Below are 27,808 nucleotides of genomic sequence, written 5' to 3' on the forward strand. Positions count from 1 at the left end.
CAATTCATACAAATTTGGAATTGTCTCTTGGCCGAAAAGGATAAAATACAAAAAAACGCATAAAAATTTGAACATTTTCATTTTGACTTTTGAAATGTACAATCGTAATGTTTTATTTAGAATGATTTTTTTTTTCATTTTGACTTACTTTTTTCGAATGTACATTTGTAGTGCTTTTTATATTTTACTAGCTGGTCCGGTCCGCGTTGCCGGCCCGTAATTTTTGTCTATTATGCATATTTGTCAAAGCACGTACTTGTCGATTAAAAGTGTTATAAAATACCTGGACCCATATTTAAACCGTGGGCTTCAATATTTAAACCGTGGGCTTCAAATGTGTGGATGTGCTATACAATTCTATTAAAAAGTATATATCAATCTTATCCCCATGTAAGGGATCAAATTAATTTTTAGTATGGTAAAAATCGTAGCAAAATTTTCCAGTCAAATGAGCCGTAATTTGGAATTTACCTCATAATTGAGGGCTGAATGATTTAAGAACAGCCAAAGTTAATTACTTTTTTAAACCCATTAGCACTTCAGATTGTGCATTAGAGTCCTCAGAAATCCTCCTCCGCCAAAAGGTGGACTTGAGGGGGCAATATTACATGGAGAAAATTCTAAAATTTGTAGATATGTTGAAATTTTTGTGTAAGATTTTCACCCCCCAAATACACATTTTTAGCCAAGCCCTTTCAAATATGGTAAAATCAGGAGGTACCTTTATATGGGCACTACTAATTCAACGCGGTCACAACAAAGTGAAAATATAATTACTTTTTCAAAATCGCTAAAAAATCACGAAAAAGAGATGTTATTGCAAAAATTCTCAAATCGGGAAAAAATCGAAAAAGAATTCAATGGAATCGAATTTTAAATTAATAGTACATTCTATTGACAAACTTCGTAAAGATCCTTAAAATTTTGTTGTAAAAACTCTTCGAACAAGTTGAATGGCTTGGCGGATTTTAACAATTCATACAATTTTGGAATGGTATCCTGGTGAAAAATCGCAGTAAAATATGCCAATAAAAATGTTAATGAAAAAATCTTTTTGGTGTGATTTTTTTTCTATTTGACATACTATATTGAAGTGAATATTTTTTTATTTTGAATTCGGAATGAATAATATTAAAAATATAACGAGTGACCTACGTGGGCCTACTTCTTTCATATGACAATAATCCGTCCAATGAGAACTCAAAATGCAAGATACATTAAATCGCTTTTGCAGGTCATAGTATGGTTTACATTTTAACCATATTTTGTGTACAAAATACTTTGTACATACTTTTGAGTGCGATTGAGGCGCTGGGAAAATTTAGCAATAAAAATTAAATGTTCCAAAATTATATATTTCCCAGCCGCCATGAAATACCACATGTGAACAATTCGGTGATCTTGTGCGCTGACGCATACGATAACGCGTGATATAATAAAGGTTATGACCCACACGCACATATATCGATGCGCTCAGTAGATGCACAAGATGCACAAGTACCCCTGCAATGTTCTCCATTCAATATTAAAATAGATTAGAACAATTGTGTGGCTGCGACTAGGTTAAGTTAGATTAGTTTTAGTAGTACGTAAGAAACATATTTTAAAAATAAAATCAGAATTGAATCAACAGCCAAACCATTCGGTTGGTTTTCTTTTCTCGCTCTTTTACATTTGGTCAATCGAGACTTCACTTTTGTCAAAGTGAAACGAATTAGGGACCACAAAAAGAAAATAGTAGGAGTTTTCCCCCACCAGTGGTAAGAGACTCACTACAAGCAGAAGTAGCTATTCTTCAAAAAAGAGGAGAATAGCTACCAATAAAAATCCGTTGAGGGATAAAATTATAAAGAGCCATAAAGGCAAAATTTAAAAATATATATTAAAAATAAAGACCCACGGGGCAAATTAAAAAAAACATAACAAAAAGAGGACAACAACAGTCCCACATAAAAAATATACAATTTGGGAAAAGAGGACATCAAAGTCCCAACTGGAAAAAATAAAAAACAAATAGAAAAAAGCCAAGAAGGCAATATAAAAAAGTTTTTAAAAGAGAACAAATAGTCCCATCTAAAACCTTTAAATTTAAAAATGTACAAAGAAATGGAAGAAGATATCAGCACTTTGGCAGACTATTTCCAGTTATTAACGTCGACGTCAGCTTTTGAAAAGGTGAAACACGTCGCGGCATGGAAGGTACTGGTAGAAAAAACATATTACCAGTTACCACGGTACTTGAGGATACACACAAAAAAAATATCTTCCAACCCATATGAAGACAGTACCCTGTGATGTGGATATGTGTATGTTATCGGCAATGAAGCTTTAAGCAACCCGGAGTCGCAATTACACAGACTTGGACATCGATGAAGAAATCGAAGATTCGATGAAACCTCCATTACGATGGATACTCTCGCTGAAATGTGACTATCTAACTTGGGAAGAGCAAGTGGAAGAAAACAGACAAGTTAACTATGTCGAAACAAAGGAAGATTACGACAGAGAATTAGAAGATGGTTTGTACGAACAAATGCAAGCCTATGAAAACAATTTACAATCTCTGCAGGGACAAGCAATCGAATTTGTCGAAGTGCGACATCTGAAAATGAAGTTAGAGAAAGTCAATGAAAAAATGGCTAGATCAGAAAGAGCGCGGAAAGTCTTGGAAGCTGAGAAAAATGACTTCTCCAAACAACTATCAAGTGTAAGAAAGGGACATAATGCTGTTGAACGAAAACAGATTCCAGGCTTGGAAGGTAATTCTGGGAATTTTTCCCCGCCGGCAAGTCCTCATTGTGAGGAACGAGATGTGGAAGGAAATTCTGGAGTCGCACCCACACTGACTGATGAAAAACCACTCCAGAAGGAACATGTCAAGTTACTTCAAAATAATCGAAAAGTGGAAAAAGAAGAGAAGCCGCTGCGCACAGAAGGATCCAACATTTTCGGCGAATATGTTGATTACGACAACGATTGTAGAGGAAAAGAAAACATAGCAGAAGAGAAAAAAGAAGGAAAGCCTCTACGTACAGAAGGCCCTTTTATTTCCAACGAGTATGGAAATGAATTTATTTAGTGGGAAAAAACAAACAAATTTCTCTGGTTCCAGTTCCTGAAGGGTATTGCCTCAGCGAAATCAATAGCAAATCATTAATGGCCGTGAAAATAGAAGACGACAATGCAGAGCGTACCATGGCGCCAATGGTAATCCTTTCCGACGTGAATAATGGCGGTCTGCATCGATGGACTATTAATGCGGTATGGAGAATGAAGCCGGCAGATAAAGGTGGTGGCATTGGCAAGAAGGACTGGACAAAGAAATGGAGTCGTTTCCTGGAAGCAGTTACTTAATTGAATATTTATATTGTTTGAGCATATATAGTTAGTTTCCTTTTCATATTTTTATATTTAAATATTTTATAGTATACATTTATTCAACTTTATAAAAATACAGTCCACTATTAACATACACATTTAAGCCGCCCGGGAGAATGTACAAAATACTTTGTACATACTTTTGAGTGCGATTGAGGCGCTGGGAAAATGTAGCAATAAAAAATAAATGTTCTAAAATTATATATTTCCCAGCCGCCATAAAATACCACATGCATACGATAACGCGTGAAATAATAAAGGTTATGACCCATTAGTGTACCTTCCCAACCAATGTGTGATCAGAAAAAAAAATTTGTATTCTATTGAATTTGAACCCCCAAGAGAATATTGTTTGGGAACGTAGATGGGATGTAAACTGAGACTCATTCTGTCGGAAATTTTGGCAGAAACATGAAAAATATCACGAATATTAATTTCTTTGATCGTCAATAAATTATATTATGATGAAAAATATGGACTTTATGGGGTCTTTAACGCACAATTTAAATGACAACAAGTAAAAAAGCAGAAAGTTCGGCCGGTCCGAACTTTGAATACCCCCATCATTTGGAACGAATTTGGAAAGTTTCAAGAAATAAAATCCTTAAAAATTCCGTTAAAGTCTTAAAAATACCGAATATAGCCGTTATATTGGGGTCTATACGACGTGGACCTACATAGGCATTGTTTGTCACAAGCCATTACAATATCCAAATTGGAAACTTGAAATAAACGGTGAATAATGTAGCTAAAATCATCAAAATATCGTATATAGGAAGGTGCCGTTATATCGGAGCTGTGCGAAGACCTGGACCAGCATAGACAATTTTCTGCCACAGACTAAAGCATCCATTACGAACTTCAGATGCGACATCTCAAACAATTTCGGTGGGTATTGTACCCAAACTCGTAAAAATACCGAATATAGGGAGGTACTGATATATGGGGGCTATACGAAGTCGTGGACCTGCATAGATAATTTTCTGCCACAGACTGTAGTTCCCATTACGAACTCTAAGGACGTAATTTGAAACAATTCCGGTGAATAATGAAGCTAAAATCATCAAAATACCGTGGACCTGCACAAACAATTTTTTGTCATAGGCTGTAGTATCCATTACGAACTTCAAATACCAAATTTGAAATAATTCCGTTTAAAAAATTCGCTAAAATCATCAAAATTCCGAATATCGGGAGGTACAGTTATATGGGAGCTATATGAAAACGTGGACCCACATGGCCCATTTACAAACATAACCTGCCTACTGGAAAAATAAACATTTAGCCTTCTATCTCAATTCGTTCGAAAGATAGCGTGATTACAACAGACAGACAGACGGACAAACAGACAGACATCGCTAAATCGACTTAGAATTTTACGCTGATCAAGAATATATATACTTTATTGGGTCTGACATGAGTACTTGGAGGAGTTGCAAACGGTCATTGTAATGGTGGCCTGACTATTTTGCAACAAAAAAATAATGCTGCTGCTGGCTTCACTGTTCTCGTCTCTTAGATGCCCTTGTTGGTTGGTTTCTCTGAGCTTATTCTCCTTAATATTTGGCTGAAGTGATACTTATTCGAAAAATTTGTTGTATTTGTAAGATTTTTTTTTTTAATTTGGCCGTCTTGTGGACAGACAAATACAATATACAATACAATACAGACAAAAAAAACGATAACAAATTTTATTATAATTTTAAACACTTATATTTTCTTAAATTTTTCTTGAACATTTGTGTTTTGTATTCTGAGCTAAATTATTTCCTTTTTTAAAAAATAATTTGGTGGGACAAATCAACTTTTTAAAATATTTTGCTTAAATATTTGGATTCTAATCCAAGTTATTTTCTCTGAATAGCGCTGTGAATTTGATGGAAAATCCGGCGTACTTAAAGAAAGTTATTGGATTTAAAAATTAAATTCTTCTGCAATAAGATATTAAGCGATATCAAGTTAAAAATGGTAAATCCTTTGTCCGACAACCCCGCACACCTTTGTTAAACCCTTTTCATTGGTCTACATTTAATTTTTGTAACACAACAAAATTTCATAAAGTCTAACGCTCAGCTATCACAATGGATAAAACTTTAAGTGATACATTCTAAACTATGCCAAGGATCTTCTGAATCATATGTCAAAATTTTCAATAGTGTCACATACATTGAAAACAACACGTAAGGAGTCGGACTCTGCATGAGACCAGGTCAAAACAGCATATGTAGATTGCCGGGACTATATTCCAGAAATCTATCGATAAAAATAAAGTGAGGAATGGATACGATGGATCCATGCAAAAATGCGCTGAGCTCAATAAATTGACAAATTTAAAGTAATTTGGATCAAAGACCTCACAACAAGGAAAAGAAGTGGATGTAACACATGTATCTAGGCACTGTCGCGGAGATTTATTCTTTCTATTAGCCTATGGATAATTTCTTACAGACTATATATGTACATAAATGGTAATTATAAAATTTAAATTAAAAATTTAAAAAAAATATATATTATTTTACTTTTTAAAGTGCGCTTAAATCTTTTGACATTCTCGACATTTGCATGGCTCATTCTGGAGAATTGAGTTGCTAGTGGTACATAGTGGCAGAACATTTACTATAAAGAAATGGGATATCTGGCATTTTTGTACGGCTTTCCAGAGTTGGCATATTGATCAGCGAGAGTCTATCAGTGTATGGTGGAAGATTAGCGTATGAAAAGTTCAAACATCGTTAGCAGAAAAGTAGAAATTGTTATTGGACAGACTCGATGTGGTCGCTGTGTTTTATTAATATGGGGACTTGAAATAAACGGTGAATAATGTATCTAAAATCATCAAAATATCGTATATAGGGAGGTGCCGTTATATCGGAGCTGTGCGAAGACCTGGACCAGCATAGACAAATTTCTGCCACAGGCTATAGCATCCATTACGAACTTCACATACGACATCTCAAACAATTTCGGTGGGTATTGTACCCAAACTCGTCAAAATACCGAATATAGGGAGGTACTGATATATGGGGGCTATACGAAGTCGTGGACCTGCATAGACCATTTTCTGTCACAGACTGTAGTTCCCATTACGAACTCTAAGGACGTAATTTGAAACAATTCCGGTGAAAAATGAAGCTAAAATCATCAAAATACCGAATATTGGGAGGTACCGTTATATGGGGGCTGGCTATACGAAAACGTGGACCTGCACAAACAATTTTTTGTCATAGGCTGTAGCATCCATTGCGAATTTCAACTACCAAATTTGAAATAATTCCGGCTGTAGTATCCATTACGAACTTCAACTACCAAATTTGAAATAATTACGGTTAATAAAGTCGCTAAATTCGTCAAAATTCCGAATATCGGGAGGTACAGTTATATGGGGGCTATATGAAAACGTGGACCTACATGACCCATTTACGAACATAACCTACCTATTGGAAAATAAACATGTGTGCAAAATTTTAGCCTTCTATCTCAATTCGTTCGAAAGATAGTGTGATTACAACAGACAGAAGGACGTCGCCGACTTAGAATTTTACGCTGATCAAGAATATATATACTTTATTGGGTCTGACATGAGTACTTCGAGGAGTTGCAAACGGAATGACAAAGTTAATATACCCTCCATTGTATGGTGGAGGGTATAAAATAAATAAATTACATTCTTACGGTAATGGGTGTAGAAGAGTAATTATCTTTGACTATTCTGAAATCATTATGCCCCTAATTATGAGGTGGACAAAACTTAATACCACACAGCACGGTATTCTAAACGTTGTAAATACAAATCCCAAGTTACAGCTCATTTGAATGGGAAATGTTGCTAAGCTCTTTATAATACCAAAAATTGAGCTGAGTTTTCACATGGGGCTATTATAGATGTTCTATATCATATAGGTTTTTAACACTCAATTAAAGCCTATGGCTGAAAAATTAAGATCAGCCTATTCAAAATATCTAAAACCGACGGTTTGTGATTATCTATTACATTTTTTGCCATGAATGTTTATTTCTATTTAGAAATTACTATGGAGTTATTTTACTTATAATAAAAATTGTGCCGCTTACATAATTCAGATCTGTGTTCCATTATGCTTTAAAAAATATGCATTAAAGACTAAAAGTACGGGCCGGCAACGCGGTCCGGGCCAGCTAGTATGTAAATAAAATATAATATATAACTAATGTGAATATATGATTTGCCCACACATTTTGTTTTAAATTTAATGGAGGCTTGTATTCTGGTATTACGGCTCTACAAAATTTTCGGGGATACCCTAGTGTTAAGCAATCTGCTTATTGAATATTTAACAATAACATAAACAATCAATTCAATTCCACCAAGTTTTTCACAAATATTTAAAAATTGAAAACAAATTACTATTTTTATAAAATTATTTCCATAATATTCGTTCATGAATGTAACGCTGTGAGTTTCTTATTTTGTTTGCCTTATGGAGGGCGACCATTCACTCTGCCATTGTTACAGACAATAATTGTTGTATATCGACGGGTATGTGAAAAAATGTAAATCTAGCGAGCAGAAAATAAAAAAAAAAACTTGAAAGAAACTTTAAAACATTAGTGCAGTTTTAAAGTATAATTTTGACTAAACTTAACGGCATATTAAATAATCCGTATTAATAAGCCGAATGGAAATAACGCCCCCAACTCCACTCATTTCCCACCCCTGTCGACCATTCCGATACGTGTACACACCATGATCCGCACCATAATAGGTTATCACCAAGCGTTAGTTAATTATCTAAATAAAATCTATTGATCTATATTCATACCAAAATCTACATTATAATATAAATAACTGAAATCAACACTAATTTTGACAGTCTCATCCATTGCATAGTTTGAGCGATGTAAGTCAATACAGGGCGGGATGAAAAAACTGCAAACAACTTCAGACAGCTGTCATTTCTAAGCCACTCGTCCGACAGCTGTTAAAATTATTCCAGTGACAGCTCATTGTATTGTTTACAAGCGTACAAAAGCATTTTGGTGAGAATTTTCCAGAAAAAAGTTATTCGTGATGGAATTCAAGCGTGATAGTGTGATTTCTTTATATTTGGCTGGAAAACCACAAGTGGCTGTCGTTAGAGCACTACAGCATTTAAATGAGAATAAATCAAGCGAGATACTGGTAGCGTAGCCCGACGACAAGGAAGTGGACGGAAGAAAACAGCAACATCAGCAGAAATAGTTCGAAAAGTAAAGAATCGACTTGATCGAAACCCCCGTCACAGTGGTCGAAAAATGGCTCGTGAGTTGAACATATCGCAATATTCACTTCGGCAAATATTGAAAAATGAACTCGGGGTAAAGCTACTGAAATTCCAAAAAGTGCAAGAACTTACACTGCAACCGAAAGAAAATATACTCGAAAGAGCTAAAGAGTTGCTTCGCTTAGACGAAAGTGGTGAACTGCGAATTTTGTTTTCTCCGATGAGAAGACATTCGTTGTCCAACAGTTTGTCAACAAACAAAATTATCGTGTTTACTTGCCAAAGAGGTCAGCTGAAAATATGCTTCGGTTGGCCACCAAAACTCAAGCGCCGGTCATTGTAATGGTGGCCTGACTATTTTGCAACAAAAAAATAATGCTGCTGCTGGCTTCACTGTTCTCGTCTCTTAGATGCCCTTGTTGGTTGGTTTCTCTGAGCTTATTCTCCTTAATATTTGGCTGAAGTGATACTTATTCGAAAAATTTGTTGTATTTGTAAGATTTTTTTTTTTAATTTGGCCGTCTTGTGGACAGACAAATACAATATACAATACAATACAGACAAAAAAAAAAACGATAACAAATTTTATTATAATTTTAAACACTTATATTTTCTTAAATTTTTCTTGAACATTTGTGTTTTGTATTCTGAGCTAAATGATTTCCTTTTTTAAAAAATAATTTGGTGGGACAAATCAACTTTTTAAAATATTTTGCTTAAATATTTGGATTCTAATCCAAGTTATTTTCTCTGAATAGCGCTGTGAATTTGATGGAAAATCCGGCGTACTTAAAGAAAGTTATTGGATTTAAAAATTAAATTCTTCTGCAATAAGATATTAAGCGATATCAAGTTAAAAATGGTAAATCCTTTGTCCGACAACCCCGCACACCTTTGTTAAACCCTTTTCATTGGTCTACATTTAATTTTTGTAACACAACAAAATTTCATAAAGTCTAACGCTCAGCTATCACAATGGATAAAACTTTAAGTGATACATTCTAAACTATGCCAAGGATCTTCTGAATCATATGTCAAAATTTTCAATAGTGTCACATACATTGAAAACAACACGTAAGGAGTCGGACTCTGCATGAGACCAGGTCAAAACAGCATATGTAGATTGCCGGGACTATATTCCAGAAATCTATCGATAAAAATAAAGTGAGGAAGCATTACATGGATACGATGGATCCATGCAAAAATGCGCTGAGCTCAATAAATTGACAAATTTAAAGTAATTTGGATCAAAGACCTCACAACAAGGAAAAGAAGTGGATGTAACACATGTATCTAGGCACTGTCGCGGAGATTTATTCTTTCTATTAGCCTATGGATAATTTCTTACAGACTGTATATGTACATAAATGGTAATTATAAAATTTAAATTAAAAATTTAAAAAATATATATATTATTTTACTTTTTAAAGTGCGCTTAAATCTTTTGACATTCTCGACATTTGCATGGCTCATTCTGGAGAATTGAGTTGCTAGTGGTACATAGTGGCAGAACATTTACTATAAAGAAATGGGATATCTGGCATTTTTGTACGGCTTTCCAGAGTTGGCATATTGATCAGCGAGAGTCTATCAGTGTATGGTGGAAGATTAGCGTATGAAAAGTTCAAACATCGTTAGCAGAAAAGTAGAAATTGTTATTGGACAGACTCGATGTGGTCGCTGTGTTTTATTAATATGGGGACTTGAAATAAACGGTGAATAATGTATCTAAAATCATCAAAATATCGTATATAGGGAGGTGCCGTTATATCGGAGCTGTGCGAAGACCTGGACCAGCATAGACAAATTTCTGCCACAGGCTATAGCATCCATTACGAACTTCACATACGACATCTCAAACAATTTCGGTGGGTATTGTACCCAAACTCGTCAAAATACCGAATATAGGGAGGTACTGATATATGGGGGCTATACGAAGTCGTGGACCTGCATAGACCATTTTCTGTCACAGACTGTAGTTCCCATTACGAACTCTAAGGACGTAATTTGAAACAATTCCGGTGAAAAATGAAGCTAAAATCATCAAAATACCGAATATTGGGAGGTACCGTTATATGGGGGCTGGCTATACGAAAACGTGGACCTGCACAAACAATTTTTTGTCATAGGCTGTAGCATCCATTGCGAATTTCAACTACCAAATTTGAAATAATTCCGACTGTAGTATCCATTACGAACTTCAACTACCAAATTTGAAATAATTACGGTTAATAAAGTCGCTAAATTCGTCAAAATTCCGAATATCGGGAGGTACAGTTATATGGGGGCTATATGAAAACGTGGACCTACATGACCCATTTACGAACATAACCTACCTATTGGAAAATAAACATGTGTGCAAAATTTTAGCCTTCTATCTCAATTCGTTCGAAAGATAGTGTGATTACAACAGACAGAAGGACGTCGCCGACTTAGAATTTTACGCTGATCAAGAATATATATACTTTATTGGGTCTGACATGAGTACTTCGAGGAGTTGCAAACGAAATGACAAAGTTAATATACCCTCCATTGTATGGTGGAGGGTATAAAATAAATAAATTACATTCTTACGGTAATGGGTGTAGAAGAGTAATTATCTTTGACTATTCTGAAATCATTATGCCCCTAATTATGAGGTGGACAAAACTTAATACCACACAGCACGGTATTCTAAACGTTGTAAATACAAATCCCAAGTTACAGCTCATTTGAATGGGAAATGTTGCTAAGCCCTTTATAATACCAAAAATTGAGCTGAGTTTTCACATGGGGCTATTATAGATGTTCTATATCATATAGGTTTTTAACACTCAATTAAAGCCTATGGCTGAAAAATTAAGATCAGCCTATTCAAAATATCTAAAACCGACGGTTTGTGATTATCTATTACATTTTTTGCCATGAATGTTTATTTCTATTTAGAAATTACTATGGAGTTATTTTACTTATAATAAAAATTGTGCCGCTTACATAATTCAGATCTGTGTTCCATTATGCTTTAAAAAATATGCATTAAAGACTAAAAGTACGGGCCGGCAACGCGGTCCGGGCCAGCTAGTATGTAAATAAAATATAATATATAACTAATGTGAATATATGATTTGCCCACACATTTTGTTTTAAATTTAATGGAGGCTTGTATTCTGGTATTACGGCTCTACAAAATTTTCGGGGATACTCTAGTGTTAAGCAATCTACTTATTGAATATTTAACAATAACATAAACAATCAATTCAATTCCACCAAGTTTTTCACAAATATTTAAAAATTGAAAACAAATTACTATTTTTATAAAATTATTTCCATAATATTCGTTCATGAATGTAACGCTGTGAGTTTCTTATTTTGTTTGCCTTATGGAGGGCGACCATTCACTCTGCCATTGTTACAGACAATAATTGTTGTATATCGACGGGTATGTGAAAAAATGTAAATCTAGCGAGCAGAAAATAAAAAAAAAAACTTGAAAGAAACTTTAAAACATTAGTGCAGTTTTAAAGTATAATTTTGACTAAACTTAACGGCATATTAAATAATCCGTATTAATAAGCCGAATGGAAATAACGTCCCCAACTCCACTCATTTCCCACCCCTGTCGACCATTCCGATACGTGTACACACCATGATCCGCACCATAATAGGTTATCACCAAGCGTTAGTTAATTATCTAAATAAAATCTATTGATCTATATTCATACCAAAATCTACATTATAATATAAATAACTGAAATCAACACTAATTTTGACAGTCTCATCCATTGCATAGTTTGAGCGAAGTAAGTCAGTACAACTGCAAACAACTTCAGACAGCTGTCATTTCTAAGCCACTCGTCCGACAGCTGTTAAAATTATTCCAGTGACAGCTCATTGTATTGTTTACAAGCGTACAAAAGCATTTTGGTGAGAATTTTCCAGAAAAAAGTTATTCGTGATGGAATACAAGCGTGATAGTGTGATTTCTTTATATTTGGCTGGAAAACCACAAGTGGCTGTCGTTAGAGCACTACAGCATTTAAATGTGAATAAATCAAGCGTGATACTGGTAGCGTAGCCCGACGACAAGGAAGTGGACGGAAGAAAACAGCAACATTAGCAGAAATAGTTCGAAAAGTAAAGAAGCGACTTGATCGAAACCCCCGTCGCAGTGGTCGAAAAATGGCTCGTGAGCTGAACATATCGCAATATTCACTTCGGCAAATATTGAAAAATGAACTCGGGGTGAAGCTACTGAAATTCCAAAAAGTGCAAGAACTTACACTGCAACCGAAAGAAAATATACTCGAAAGAGCTAAAGAGTTGCTTCGCTTGGACGAAAGTGGTGAACTGCGAATTTTGTTGTCCGATGAGAAGACATTCGTTGTCCAGCAGTTTGTCAACAAACAAAATTATCGTGTTTACTTGCAAAGATGTCAGCTGAAAATGTGGTTCGGTTGGCCACCAAAACTCAAAAAAACCAAAGTGTCGATCACCTCAAGCGCTTCGCCGGGAATGGGCCAAAATACCGCAGAGCAACATTCGGGTGGCGTGTGATGGCTTCATTGGCCATTTGAAGGCCATAATTCATGCCAAAGGTGACCAATTCGAACAAATCTAAACTTATTCTAAAATTTGATACTATTTCCGACATTTTTTGCTTTCATTCAATAAAATTTAAAAAAAAAAAACGTAAAAATTATGGCGTTTGACTTTGTTGCAGTTTTTTTATCTTACCCCCTGATAATATCTACTGATCTAAAGCGGACTTTAATTCTAATTGACGAAAAAAGAAAATCAGATGGTACACTACAGTTAAAATGTGCGTCCTTGGCTCCTGCGAAAGTATGAAAATCAATGTATGTAAGCGGCTTCCAGTGGCGATTTTAAACTCACGCACTTATATTATATGTATTTCTAAATCAAAAAATGAAATTACAACAAAATCGCCTGTATTTTCAAAGCGAGATTGTATTAGTATTAAAGAAGTAAATATACATTGTATAAAATACATATAGTTTAATGATAATAAATATACATATAACAACAAATTATTCAGAATTTTCTTAAAAACGTTCAAAAAATTATTTTCGCATTAAAATTGAAGTTTTTGGGGAATAAATTTCGGCTCTTAATGACTCTATTAGCTTTCTTATCCAGATTATGAATAAACATATAATAAAAAGTCGATTTTTATTTTCTACACGCTATATCTGCATTTATTTATTGTACGTCGGTTCTGTAGTACTTACTTGGGGTGATGAAAGCGAATTAGATAGCCTTGAATATTTTTAGGCATAATTAATTTTTAATTCTGTGAACTTAGTCTTTGTGAGAATTATAGATGACAATGCAATGTGAAATATTTTCTAAGTAGCAAACACTGTTAAATATTAACAAAAAACATGACATTTTTTTGTCAGCATTAAAATTGCACCACTCGTTAACAATAAGTTTATACTTCTTAGGTACAATATTAAAAGTTGTGGCAGGAACTCAAGAATCCGCAGAATCGCAACTTTTAGTGTCAAATAAGCAGATCTCAATTATTTTCTAAGTAGCATACACTGTTAAATATTAACAATAAACATGACATTTTTTTGTCAGCATTAAAATTGCACCACTCGTTAACAATAAGCTTATGCTTCTTAGGTACAGTATTAAAAGTTGTGGCAGGAACTCAAGAATCCGCAGAATCGCAACTTTTAGTGTCAAATAAGCAGATCTTAATTACTACGGAGACCCAAAAACAAATAAACTATACTCAGACACGTTTAATAATAATAAGATCAGTAAAGAAACTATGAAAAATACTCCAAAAACGTATCATTTATATGAAGAACCAGTGTTTAAAAGCCAGCACCTATTGAAATTAGCCTTTCAGTGCAACTGCTATAAAATATTGACAGCCATGGCTAAAATAGCACATGATCAGCTATTTAGCTCAGCGCATAGCTATTTAGCTCGTTTTCGATAAGCGAGCTATTTTTGTTTAGCCAATATTTTTTCTTACTGTATTGAATAATATGTCACAAAACTAAAATACATTTAAATTTATTGGATTCGATAACATTTGCTCATTGTCTACATATGAAAATACCAAATCGATAAAAATGCGAATATATTTGTTTTTGTTGTCTAAAACCGAGCTAAGCAGCAGCAGTCATGTTGCTTTTTGATGCTAAGGCTAAATTCATTTCAGCTTCAGCCACTTACTGCTATTTTGTCTTTCCGACGATTTCAAGTAGCTTTAGCTATCTCGGCTAATTTTTTTGTAATGTATTGCTATTTATTGGCGTCATTGATTTTTTTTTTTTTTTTTTTGGCTACATTTTTTGGCAGGCAAGGCTGAAAATTTTCGGAGCCATTGCTAATTTGGCTTTAGCATTTTAAACCCTGTGAAGAACTATTGGATATAAACAGCAGAATTCAGATTTTTATGTTGTTACATCAGATAAATGTAATATTAAAAATACTACATTTTTGATAATGATCTAAAGTCTGCTTTCGCTGAAAAGCTTACAAAAATTACAGTATTAACTTAATGGAAATTTCTGACACATAGATTTAGAAATCAGATAATAGAATTAACAGATAAATAAAGGGGCCCGCCATTTATTTCGAATTTACACAATCCTTCCAATTGATAATGTAAAAGAATATTGCTCAAATGGCTGCCTCGGCTGACCCTGCAATATCGTACACGATCGGCCAATTTTTCAGGACTTTATCGATTGTATGTAGATGTATTTCACTAAGGGCTTCAGAAATATTGTCCTTTGAAGCTTCAATTGTGACTCGTTTTGGTGCATCGGCTTTTCAAAATATGCGCGCATCAAACTTGTGTGTTTGCTGTGTCCCAAATGCGACTTTTTTGCTTATTTAAATAGGAAGCTGACGGTGCTTCCCTTCTTCCAAAATCCGTACGCAATTTTCGTACACATTCCGCAACATTACCATAATTATCAAAGTAATATCGCAATATTTCCTAACAAAGTTTCGAAGCAATTTCGCACAGGGGTACAGGTAGCCTTATTATTTTTAAAAACAACAACGTCAATAACATGTCTGTTAGTTTTATATCAAACGGTCAGAGAATAATTACAAAAATGCCGCCACAGTAAAATATCATTATTTTAGACATGTTCAATCCAAATGAATCAAACGAAAGCGATGTTGTGTGAAATTTTTAAAGTTGTGACAAAAAGATTTTAAATGTACATTCCGGATATATGGAAGCCATTAAAGAGATCGCATACTGAGATATATGCAAACTATATCCAACAAAATCGGCCAAAGAAAACACGAAATTGTTTGAATACAAAAGAATTTTAGTTTAATAGAACAGTGTGGCTTGTTTGTTCGGGATACCGTAGTATTTTGTTGTTGCAAAATGGTCTGGCTTTATCCCTTTATTGTTGTTTTTATAAAAACAACGTTTGTTTATTAGTGGAGAACGATGGTAATGTTTACCAGGGGGTAAGGCAGGGAATACCTAGGTTTCGGAAAGAGCCACCAATCCTCATCAGTTCCCTTGTTTTTGTCTGGGATATTCTCCCCAGAAGTTATTTTAAAAATAACTTCTATGACAAAAAACATTTTTTTACCCAAGTGACGAGATCGTAAGCTCAATAGAAGAGGAACCAAAGAATTAAATAAAACAAAAATTCTCTTGGAAAGTCTTCTAAATCTTACAACCGCACTTATAAACATTTACATCTTTCTCCACTTGTTATGCTTTCGTTCAGCCTGAACGAAGTAGCATAACCATGTAAGTTGGTTTTGTTTGTTACAACAAAAACCCCTTCGTCGACCGTGCCTTGTCTATTAATAGAACAGTGTGGCTTGTTTGTTCGGGATACCGTAGTATTTTGTTGTTGCAAAATGGTCTGGCTTTATCCCTTTATTGTTGTTTTTATAAAAACAACGTTTGTTTATTAGTGGAGAACGATGGTAATGTTTACCAGGGGGTAAGGCAGGGAATACCTAGGTTTCGGAAAGAGCCACCAATCCTCATCAGTTCCCTTGTTTTTGTCTGGGATATTCTCCCCAGAAGTTATTTTAAAAATAACTTCTATGACAAAAAACATTTTTTTACCCAAGTGACGAGATCGTAAGCTCAATAGAAGAGGAACCAAAGAATTAAATAAAACAAAAATTCTCTTGGAAAGTCTTCTAAATCTTACAACCGCACTTATAAACATTTACATCTTTCTCCACTTGTTATGCTTTCGTTCAGCCTGAACGAAGTAGCATAACCATGTAAGTTGGTTTTGTTTGTTACAACAAAAACCCCTTCGTCGACCGTGCCTTGTCTATTAATAGAACAGTGTGGCTTGTTTGTTCGGGATACCGTAGTATTTTGTTGTTGCAAAATGGTCTGGCTTTATCCCTTTATTGTTGTTTTTATAAAAACAACGTTTGTTTATTAGTGGAGAACGATGGTAATGTTTACCAGGGGGTAAGGCAGGGAATACCTAGGTTTCGGAAAGAGCCACCAATCCTCATCAGTTCCCTTGTTTTTGTCTGGGATATTCTCCCCAGAAGTTATTTTAAAAATAACTTCTATGACAAAAAACATTTTTTTACCCAAGTGACGAGATCGTAAGCTCAATAGAAGAGGAACCAAAGAATTAAATAAAACAAAAATTCTCTTGGAAAGTCTTCTAAATCTTACAACCGCACTTATAAACATTTACATCTTTCTCCACTTGTTATGCTTTCGTTCAGCCTGAACGAAGTAGCATAACCATGTAAGTTGGTTTTGTTTGTTACAACAAAAACCCCTTCGTCGACCGTGCCTTGTCTATTAATAGAACAGTGTGGCTTGTTTGTTCGGGATACCGTAGTATTTTGTTGTTGCAAAATGGTCTGGCTTTATCCCTTTATTGTTGTTTTTATAAAAACAACGTTTGTTTATTAGTGGAGAACGATGGTAATGTTTACCAGGGGGTAAGGCAGGGAATACCTAGGTTTCGGAAAGAGCCACCAATCCTCATCAGTTCCCTTGTTTTTGTCTGGGATATTCTCCCCAGAAGTTATTTTAAAAATAACTTCTATGACAAAAAACATTTTTTTACCCAAGTGACGAGATCGTAAGCTCAATAGAAGAGGAACCAAAGAATTAAATAAAACAAAAATTCTCTTGGAAAGTCTTCTAAATCTTACAACCGCACTTATAAACATTTACATCTTTCTCCACTTGTTATGCTTTCGTTCAGCCTGAACGAAGTAGCATAACCATGTAAGTTGGTTTTGTTTGTTACAACAAAAACCCCTTCGTCGACCGTGCCTTGTCTATTAATAGAACAGTGTGGCTTGTTTGTTCGGGATACCGTAGTATTTTGTTGTTGCAAAATGGTCTGGCTTTATCCCTTTATTGTTGTTTTTATAAAAACAACGTTTGTTTATTAGTGGAGAACGATGGTAATGTTTACCAGGGGGTAAGGCAGGGAATACCTAGGTTTCGGAAAGAGCCACCAATCCTCATCAGTTCCCTTGTTTTTGTCTGGGATATTCTCCCCAGAAGTTATTTTAAAAATAACTTCTATGACAAAAAACATTTTTTTACCCAAGTGACGAGATCGTAAGCTCAATAGAAGAGGAACCAAAGAATTAAATAAAACAAAAATTCTCTTGGAAAGTCTTCTAAATCTTACAACCGCACTTATAAACATTTACATCTTTCTCCACTTGTTATGCTTTCGTTCAGCCTGAACGAAGTAGCATAACCATGTAAGTTGGTTTTGTTTGTTACAACAAAAACCCCTTCGTCGACCGTGCCTTGTCTATTAATAGAACAGTGTGGCTTGTTTGTTCGGGATACCGTAGTATTTTGTTGTTGCAAAATGGTCTGGCTTTATCCCTTTATTGTTGTTTTTATAAAAACAACGTTTGTTTATTAGTGGAGAACGATGGTAATGTTTACCAGGGGGTAAGGCAGGGAATACCTAGGTTTCGGAAAGAGCCACCAATCCTCATCAGTTCCCTTGTTTTTGTCTGGGATATTCTCCCCAGAAGTTATTTTAAAAATAACTTCTATGACAAAAAACATTTTTTTACCCAAGTGACGAGATCGTAAGCTCAATAGAAGAGGAACCAAAGAATTAAATAAAACAAAAATTCTCTTGGAAAGTCTTCTAAATCTTACAACCGCACTTATAAACATTTACATCTTTCTCCACTTGTTATGCTTTCGTTCAGCCTGAACGAAGTAGCATAACCATGTAAGTTGGTTTTGTTTGTTACAACAAAATTGGTGGCTCTTTCCGAAACCTAGGTATTCCCTGCCTTACCCCCTGGTAAACATTACCATCGTTCTCCACTAATAAACAAACGTTGTTTTTATAAAAACAACAATAAAGGGATAAAGCCAGACCATTTTGCAACAACAAAATACTACGGTATCCCGAACAAACAAGCCACACTGTTCTATTAATAGACAAGGCACGGTCGACGAAGGGGTTTTTGTTGTAACAAACAAAACCAACTTACATGGTTATGCTACTTCGTTCAGGCTGAACGAAAGCATAACAAGTGGAGAAAGATGTAAATGTTTATAAGTGCGGTTGTAAGATTTAGAAGACTTTCCAAGAGAATTTTTGTTTTATTTAATTCTTTGGTTCCTCTTCTATTGAGCTTACGATCTCGTCACTTGGGTAAAAAAATGTTTTTTGTCATAGAAGTTATTTTTAAAATAACTTCTGGGGAGAATATCCCAGACAAAAACAAGGGAACTGATGAGGATTGGTGGCTCTTTCCGAAACCTAGGTATTCCCTGCCTTACCCCCTGGTAAACATTACCATCGTTCTCCACTAATAAACAAACGTTGTTTTTATAAAAACAACAATAAAGGGATAAAGCCAGACCATTTTGCAACAACAAAATACTACGGTATCCCGAACAAACAAGCCACACTGTTCTATTAATAGACAAGGCACGGTCGACGAAGGGGTTTTTGTTGTAACAAACAAAACCAACTTACATGGTTATGCTACTTCGTTCAGGCTGAACGAAAGCATAACAAGTGGAGAAAGATGTAAATGTTTATAAGTGCGGTTGTAAGATTTAGAAGACTTTCCAAGAGAATTTTTGTTTTATTTAATTCTTTGGTTCCTCTTCTATTGAGCTTACGATCTCGTCACTTGGGTAAAAAAATGTTTTTTGTCATAGAAGTTATTTTTAAAATAACTTCTGGGGAGAATATCCCAGACAAAAACAAGGGAACTGATGAGGATTGGTGGCTCTTTCCGAAACCTAGGTATTCCCTGCCTTACCCCCTGGTAAACATTACCATCGTTCTCCACTAATAAACAAACGTTGTTTTTATAAAAACAACAATAAAGGGATAAAGCCAGACCATTTTGCAACAACAAAATACTACGGTATCCCGAACAAACAAGCCACACTGTTCTATTAATAGACAAGGCACGGTCGACGAAGGGGTTTTTGTTGTAACAAACAAAACCAACTTACATGGTTATGCTACTTCGTTCAGGCTGAACGAAAGCATAACAAGTGGAGAAAGATGTAAATGTTTATAAGTGCGGTTGTAAGATTTAGAAGACTTTCCAAGAGAATTTTTGTTTTATTTAATTCTTTGGTTCCTCTTCTATTGAGCTTACGATCTCGTCACTTGGGTAAAAAAATGTTTTTTGTCATAGAAGTTATTTTTAAAATAACTTCTGGGGAGAATATCCCAGACAAAAACAAGGGAACTGATGAGGATTGGTGGCTCTTTCCGAAACCTAGGTATTCCCTGCCTTACCCCCTGGTAAACATTACCATCGTTCTCCACTAATAAACAAACGTTGTTTTTATAAAAACAACAATAAAGGGATAAAGCCAGACCATTTTGCAACAACAAAATACTACGGTATCCCGAACAAACAAGCCACACTGTTCTATTAATAGACAAGGCACGGTCGACGAAGGGGTTTTTGTTGTAACAAACAAAACCAACTTACATGGTTATGCTACTTCGTTCAGGCTGAACGAAAGCATAACAAGTGGAGAAAGATGTAAATGTTTATAAGTGCGGTTGTAAGATTTAGAAGACTTTCCAAGAGAATTTTTGTTTTATTTAATTCTTTGGTTCCTCTTCTATTGAGCTTACGATCTCGTCACTTGGGTAAAAAAATGTTTTTTGTCATAGAAGTTATTTTTAAAATAACTTCTGGGGAGAATATCCCAGACAAAAACAAGGGAACTGATGAGGATTGGTGGCTCTTTCCGAAACCTAGGTATTCCCTGCCTTACCCCCTGGTAAACATTACCATCGTTCTCCACTAATAAACAAACGTTGTTTTTATAAAAACAACAATAAAGGGATAAAGCCAGACCATTTTGCAACAACAAAATACTACGGTATCCCGAACAAACAAGCCACACTGTTCTATTAATAGACAAGGCACGGTCGACGAAGGGGTTTTTGTTGTAACAAACAAAACCAACTTACATGGTTATGCTACTTCGTTCAGGCTGAACGAAAGCATAACAAGTGGAGAAAGATGTAAATGTTTATAAGTGCGGTTGTAAGATTTAGAAGACTTTCCAAGAGAATTTTTGTTTTATTTAATTCTTTGGTTCCTCTTCTATTGAGCTTACGATCTCGTCACTTGGGTAAAAAAATGTTTTTTGTCATAGAAGTTATTTTTAAAATAACTTCTGGGGAGAATATCCCAGACAAAAACAAGGGAACTGATGAGGATTGGTGGCTCTTTCCGAAACCTAGGTATTCCCTGCCTTACCCCCTGGTAAACATTACCATCGTTCTCCACTAATAAACAAACGTTGTTTTTATAAAAACAACAATAAAGGGATAAAGCCAGACCATTTTGCAACAACAAAATTTTAGTTTAATTCAATTCTTTGGTTCCTCTTCTATTGAGCTTACGGTCTCATCACTTGGGCAAAAAATGTTCTTTGTCATAAGAAATCTGGGGAGAATATCACAGACAAAAAGCAAGGGAACTGTTGAGAATTGGTGGGTCTTCCCGAAACCTAGGTATCCACTGTCTTACCCCCTGGTAAACATTAACCTCTTTCACCACTAATAAACAAACGTTGTTTTTATAAAAACTTCAATAATGTGATTAAGCCTGACTATTTTGCAGCAGCAAAAGATATTTTGTTGCTGCAATATATTTTGTTGCTGCTGGCTTCACTGTTCTCGTCTCCTAGATGCCCTTTTTGGTTCGTTTCTCTGAGCTTATTCTTCTTAATATTTGGCTGATGTGATACTTATTCGAAAAATTTGTTGGCATTTGTAAGAATTTTTTTTTTTAATTTTGCCGAATTGTGGACAGACAAATACAATATACAATACAATACAGACAAAAAAAAAACGATAACAAATTTTATTATAATTTTAAACACTTATATTTTCTTAAATTTTTCTTGAACATTTGTGTTTTGTATTCTGAGCTAAATTATTTCCTTTTTTAAAAAATAATTTGGTGGGACAAATCAACTTTTTAAAATATTTTGCTTAAATATTTGGATTCTAATCCAAGTTATTTTCTCTGAATAGCGCTGTGAATTTGATGGAAAATCCGGCGTACTTAAAGAAAGTTATTGGATTTAAAAATTAAATTCTTCTGCAATAAGATATTAAGCGATATCAAGTTAAAAATGGTAAATCCTTTGTCCGACAACCCCGCACACCTTTGTTAAACCCTTTTCATTGGTCTACATTTAATTTTTGTAACACAACAAAATTTCATAAAGTCTAACGCTCAGCTATCACAATGGATAAAACTTTGAGTGATACATTCTAAACTATGCCAAGGATCTTCTGAATCATATGTCAAAATTTTCAATAGTGTCACATACATTGAAAACAACACGTAAGGAGTCGGACTCTGCATGAGACCAGGTCAAAACAGCATATGTAGATTGCCGGGACTATATTCCAGAAATCTATCGATAAAAATAAAGTGAGGAAGCATTACATGGATACGATGGATCCATGCAAAAATGCGCTGAGCTCAATAAATTGACAAATTTAAAGTAATTTGGATCAAAGACCTCACAACAAGGAAAAGAAGTGGATGTAACACATGTATCTAGGCACTGTCGCTGAGATTTATTCATTCTATTAGCCTATGGATAATTTCTTACAGACTATATATGTACATAAATGATAATTATACAATTTAAATTAAAAATTTAAAAAAATATATATTATTTTACTTTTTAAAGTGCGCTTAAATCTTTTGACATTCTCGACATTTGCATAGCTCGTTCTGGAGAATTGAGTTGCTAGTGGTACATATTGGCGGAACATTTAAATTGATGTTGTTAATATCAGCCATAATGTCACTATAAAGAAATGGGATATCTGGCATTTTTCTACGGCTTTCCAGAGTTGGCATATTGATCAGCGAGAGTCTATCAGTGTATGGTGGAAGATTATCATATGAAAAGTTCAAACATCGTTAGCAGAAAAGTAGAAATTGTTATTGGACAGATTCGATGTGGTCACTGTGTGTTTTATTAATATGGGGACCGATAAGTATTTCAATATTGGGCGAAAAATTGACATCTATAAATTTTTTGTAAGATAAGGATCTTTAAACTGTTTACTCCAACGTTTCACAGAAACTGATTTTGCTTTGTTTATAGAAACAGAAATATGAGAATTAAAGTTATGTTTACAATCCAATACGACTCCAAAATCAACGAAGGTATCGGCCTTTTCCAGAGAATAGTCACAGAGTGTGTATCCAATAATTAATTTCCATAAGATTAATATTGCACCAGTTAGCAAAGGAATTCAAATCATTTTGAAGCAACTGGTTTCTACATATCTCCGAAAACCTAAGAAATATTTTCACATCGTCGGCATACATCAAAATATTTGAAAATTGTATAGATGAAGGTAGACCATTTAAAAATAAAGAAAATAGCAGTGGTCCTAAATGACTCCCTTGTGGGACTCCAGAAGAAACTATAAACTCTTCGGAATGGCATTTTTAAAACATACTTTTTGTGTTCTATTTTGTAGATATCAGAAAATCCAGTCGGAACTTCTGTTTGTAAATCCAATTTTTTAAGTTTTAATGGTAATAGTTTATGATTAACTTTATCGAATGCCTTGCTGAAGTCTGTGTAGATTGCATCAGTTTGCATTCTTTCAAGAAATCCCCGATTTTCAACTGTAGAGAATTGAATGAGGGTTGTTGTTGTAGAACACTTTATCTGAAATCCGTGCTGATAGGGTGAAACAATTAATTAATTTTGCTTTTCCTCGGTAATTAGCCACATTAGATTTATTTCCATTTTTGAAGAGTGGAAACATCAGGAAAACAGCTTGAGAAATGGAAACATTGAACAATAAAGAGGCCAAACAAAAGCATCATCGCAATTCCTCAGAATGCATCTCGGGATATTATCTGGTCCAAAATCATAGCCATACATTAAAATTTTCAATTCATTTAAAACCATAGTGCTGTTCAATATCGAAGGGGTAGTTATTGCAGTTATATGTTTCGGCAGAATACGTTGTACTGAAAAAATCTGCAAACAAGTTAGTTATAACATTTTTATCACAGGATTCAGCATCGTCTCACTTTAAATTTGGTGGAAAATCAGTAGATTTGCGTTTCGAATTGACAAATTTATAGAAAGACTTCGGATTCTGTTTAAAGTTATTTTTGAGTTTGATGAGATAATTTGAATAGCAAATATTATTCATAGTAGTATATTCAGAGCGTGCTACAGAATAAATTCCGTAGTCAATGGAAGTACCTGTCTTTTCGTATTTCCTATATTGTTTATTTTTCACATTTTTAGACTTTGCCAAAGCTATAGAGTTACATCGTGGCCCAGAAAGCTTCTTAATTAGATGTTTCGATACGGATGCGATTTATTTGAAAAATACCAAGATCAAAAAGTGTATCGAAAAATTCTTCATAAGGCTTGTGTATATTTTCAGGCAAAAACTATTTATCCCCAGGTAAAAAATTCCACAACATGTTTGGCTGATTTAGCTTTTTTGCAAAACTGATTTTAATGCATGGCTATGCTTTTCATAAATTATTTGCGGTGATGATGGAGGAATATATGAACATTTTTTAAATTGTTTTTGACTTCGACGGCAATGAACTCAATACGAATCAAGATCCAGTAATTTGCATGAAAAAGTATTAGATACAGATATGAGCACAACACCGCAGTTACTTCCACGGTCACGTCTAAAGATATTGTATTTATTTGACAGAATTTCAGAGTTTAAAATACGATCGTTTGACCAGGTCTGAGTCATTAGTAAGATATAATGTTCAAAGGTGAAACTGTCAACATATAATTTCGATATTTTAGACCAAATACCACGGACATTTTGATGGGCAATATATATTGTATCATTACTAATAGTGGATGGTTTTTTGAAAAATTCTCGGTATTTTGATGAATGTAACTATATTTTCAAAAGAGAGGATCAATAAGGCGTAATTGTAAATTTGAATGATGCAATTTAACGTTGTTGCGAAAAATTGATGTATCCAAATATCATGAAATTTTCCAATTTTAGATATGAAGTAATGTTCAATAGTCTCAGTAGTGGTTCCGGCAGGAAGTCTTGATTGCGAATAACCTCAACAGGGGGTACCTTATAAGGGACAGAAGGATTGACGACTGTTTCAGAGTATTGGTTTGTTAGATGTTCAAACCTGGTAGGAGGTGCATTATTAATGGAATTACTGATTGAAGTAATAGGTTATGAATTAGTAGAAGTTGAATTAAGTATTGGCGTAGAAGGGGTGTTTGACCATGATGTACCATGATTATTTTCGGAGTGTTTATCTTTTTTTACATTCCCTGCCGACTTTTGACGCTTCGGAGATTATTGTGGTGAATTCATATTCTCTAACAGCTTATAATTTTCAAAAAAATTACCATAATCATTTATTCAATTAGACAGATTAGATGAATATTCTAGAATTTTCAGAAAAGTTTGTTTATGGGATTGAAAAATCACTCCAATTTTTCTGCAATCCCCACATTATTCTATTTTTGATACCCCCATCCCGCCGATTATCGGAAGCATAGCTGGATGCTACCGGACGCGTCCACAGGTTGGGGATAGTGGAACGCTCAATAGATATATTGGGCAGCTGTGAATAAATAAGGAGTCGCGGACAACTCAGTGGTACCGGGGGTGAGTCTCGGAACAAATATCCGAGTGCCCATGATCCCTGGTTCGACGAGGCGAACAACTGGCGCCTCAAACTATCCAGTGATCGGTGTTGGTCTACCGAAGATTAAGTCCCCCTAACGCTGGGGTGTTACGTAAACCGTGCCCATCAGTGTTCCTCGGTTTGCAGTCAGGGTACCGACTGTATTCGTACGGCCTCAATGATACCTGGGCGCCTCAGTGAGTAACAGGCTTAGTTGCCAAGTCCTTGCCATGGTAGGGAGGCTATGCCATGGTGGACCTCGTCTCCTCCAAGTCCGACTTTTTCATATAGAGAAAAATAATTACTTAAATAAAAACAAACCCCCAACTACCACCAATGACACTATTGCTCCAAGGAAGCAACGACCAAGGACCGGCCACAGGACACGATTTCCAACTCGGAAGGGGATGACTCTATACTAAATTAGCAACATAGTGAACAATTGTCCGCTCTCCTGGAAAAGACAAAAACGCTAAGGCTCAGTCAGGAAACTGTTCCTTCTGGCTTTGGAAATGACTCACCACTTTCGGATGAGGAAGCCACTAAGAACACTCCCAGCGAGACTTGCGCAGAGTCCCAAATCCAGGAGGGATCATCGTCGGTCACTTCCGATGTTACCAGCCTCGATCGGCAAGACGCCATCAATATAGATACTGGCAGGGATCCTACCAGAAACCCTACCTCTCATGATGGCGCCGACCCGAAGGAGGCGAAAGCAAAGCGGGGATATAAAAGGTCGGTAAATTATTGTAAAAAATTATCGGCCAAGACCCCGCGCAGATAACGGAGAGAGAGAGGATTCTGATTAAGATGAACCTCAAGGTAATTGCAAAGTTCGAAAAGAACCACCCGCATTTACCAAGCTGTTTTCTTAATCAGACTCTTCTACCTCTCCTACCATCAACAGTAGGGTAAACCAACCTGTGATTCAACCCTCTGTTGAGGCCCTGCGGAGATCAGCAAATCCACCACCGATAACAAGACTACTACGGTTGTTGTTCACGAAGTGACGGCTAGTGCTGACCCTGCTGGGTCAAATCCACCTGCCAAAAAGCGCAGGAAAAAGAAGGCCAAGAAACCGGAGCCCATGACATCCGAAGCCTCGGCAGTTCCAACGAAAGCCGATACCTCTTCACGCCCAGCGTTGAAAATTGGTCGGTCTACAGAGGAACCACACCCTGAGGCCAAGAAGGCATCTACGGCACCGGCTTCTCGGCCTATGCCCACAACTTCCACTCCGTCCGCTAGCAAGTCGGTCGTGACCAAACCGACCCAACCAGCCCCTTCAAGCTCTAAGCCTGACAAGGTCCACAAGGGGGAGGTCAAGTCACAAACGGCAGGCCAAACAGGACGGAAGAGGAAATACTCTCAGACCATCTACCCGGACAATCTTCGGGTAGCAATAATCGACAAGGCTGAACCGGAGGGTAAAATCAGCGACAGTCGATGGCTGCTGTTCGAAGATCGGCTGAGGGAGCTTGTCTTCACGGGAGAGGGTGACCCACGAAGTATGCAGTTCGGCAGTGCAACCCTTTACAGAGGCGTGAAAGTCATGTGCTGTTAAAACCAGGAATCTAAGGATTACCTGGTCACTGCAGTATCTGGCTCTCGCGACCTCTGGCAGGGATGTGATATGGCGGCTGTATCCTTAAAGGACATCCCCTGTCGTAAGGTATTGACAGCTTGGGTGCCACCACCATCTGTGGATCCAGCACGCATCCTGACAATACTGGCCGAGCAAAACCCCAACCTCAGAACAGACAACTGGCGTCTTGTCAGTTCAAGCACTGAAGGAGGGTGCCTGGTCATCAAAGTATCTATGGATACGGATGGCCAGGAGTACCTTCAAGCTCGTGGGGGAAAATTGCATTTCGGCGCCGACTGGATCCGTTTTCGGCTAACGCCGTTGAATTAGGAGAAAGAAAACAGCAGCTACTTAGCATCATGCAGATTTATCTGCATCACTGCAAAGCAGCTGCTGCCGAACTCCTCCTATCCCTCACGAAAGCTGAGGCATACATAGTTCTGCTTCA

At 35.8% G+C, this 27,808-nt stretch overlaps 1 protein-coding gene across 1 annotated transcript in view; it reads right to left on the reverse strand.

Annotated features, from left to right (window-relative positions):
* LOC101893497 (dmX-like protein 2) overlaps nt 1-27,808 on the reverse strand; it is a gene marked incomplete in the record, with an annotated part of 462,308 nt that overhangs the window by 373,678 nt on the left and 60,822 nt on the right.

Source organism: Musca domestica, unplaced genomic scaffold, assembly GCF_030504385.1.
Source record: "Musca domestica strain aabys unplaced genomic scaffold, Musca_domestica.polishedcontigs.V.1.1 22, whole genome shotgun sequence".
Lineage (NCBI taxonomy): Eukaryota > Metazoa > Arthropoda > Insecta > Diptera > Muscidae > Musca > Musca domestica.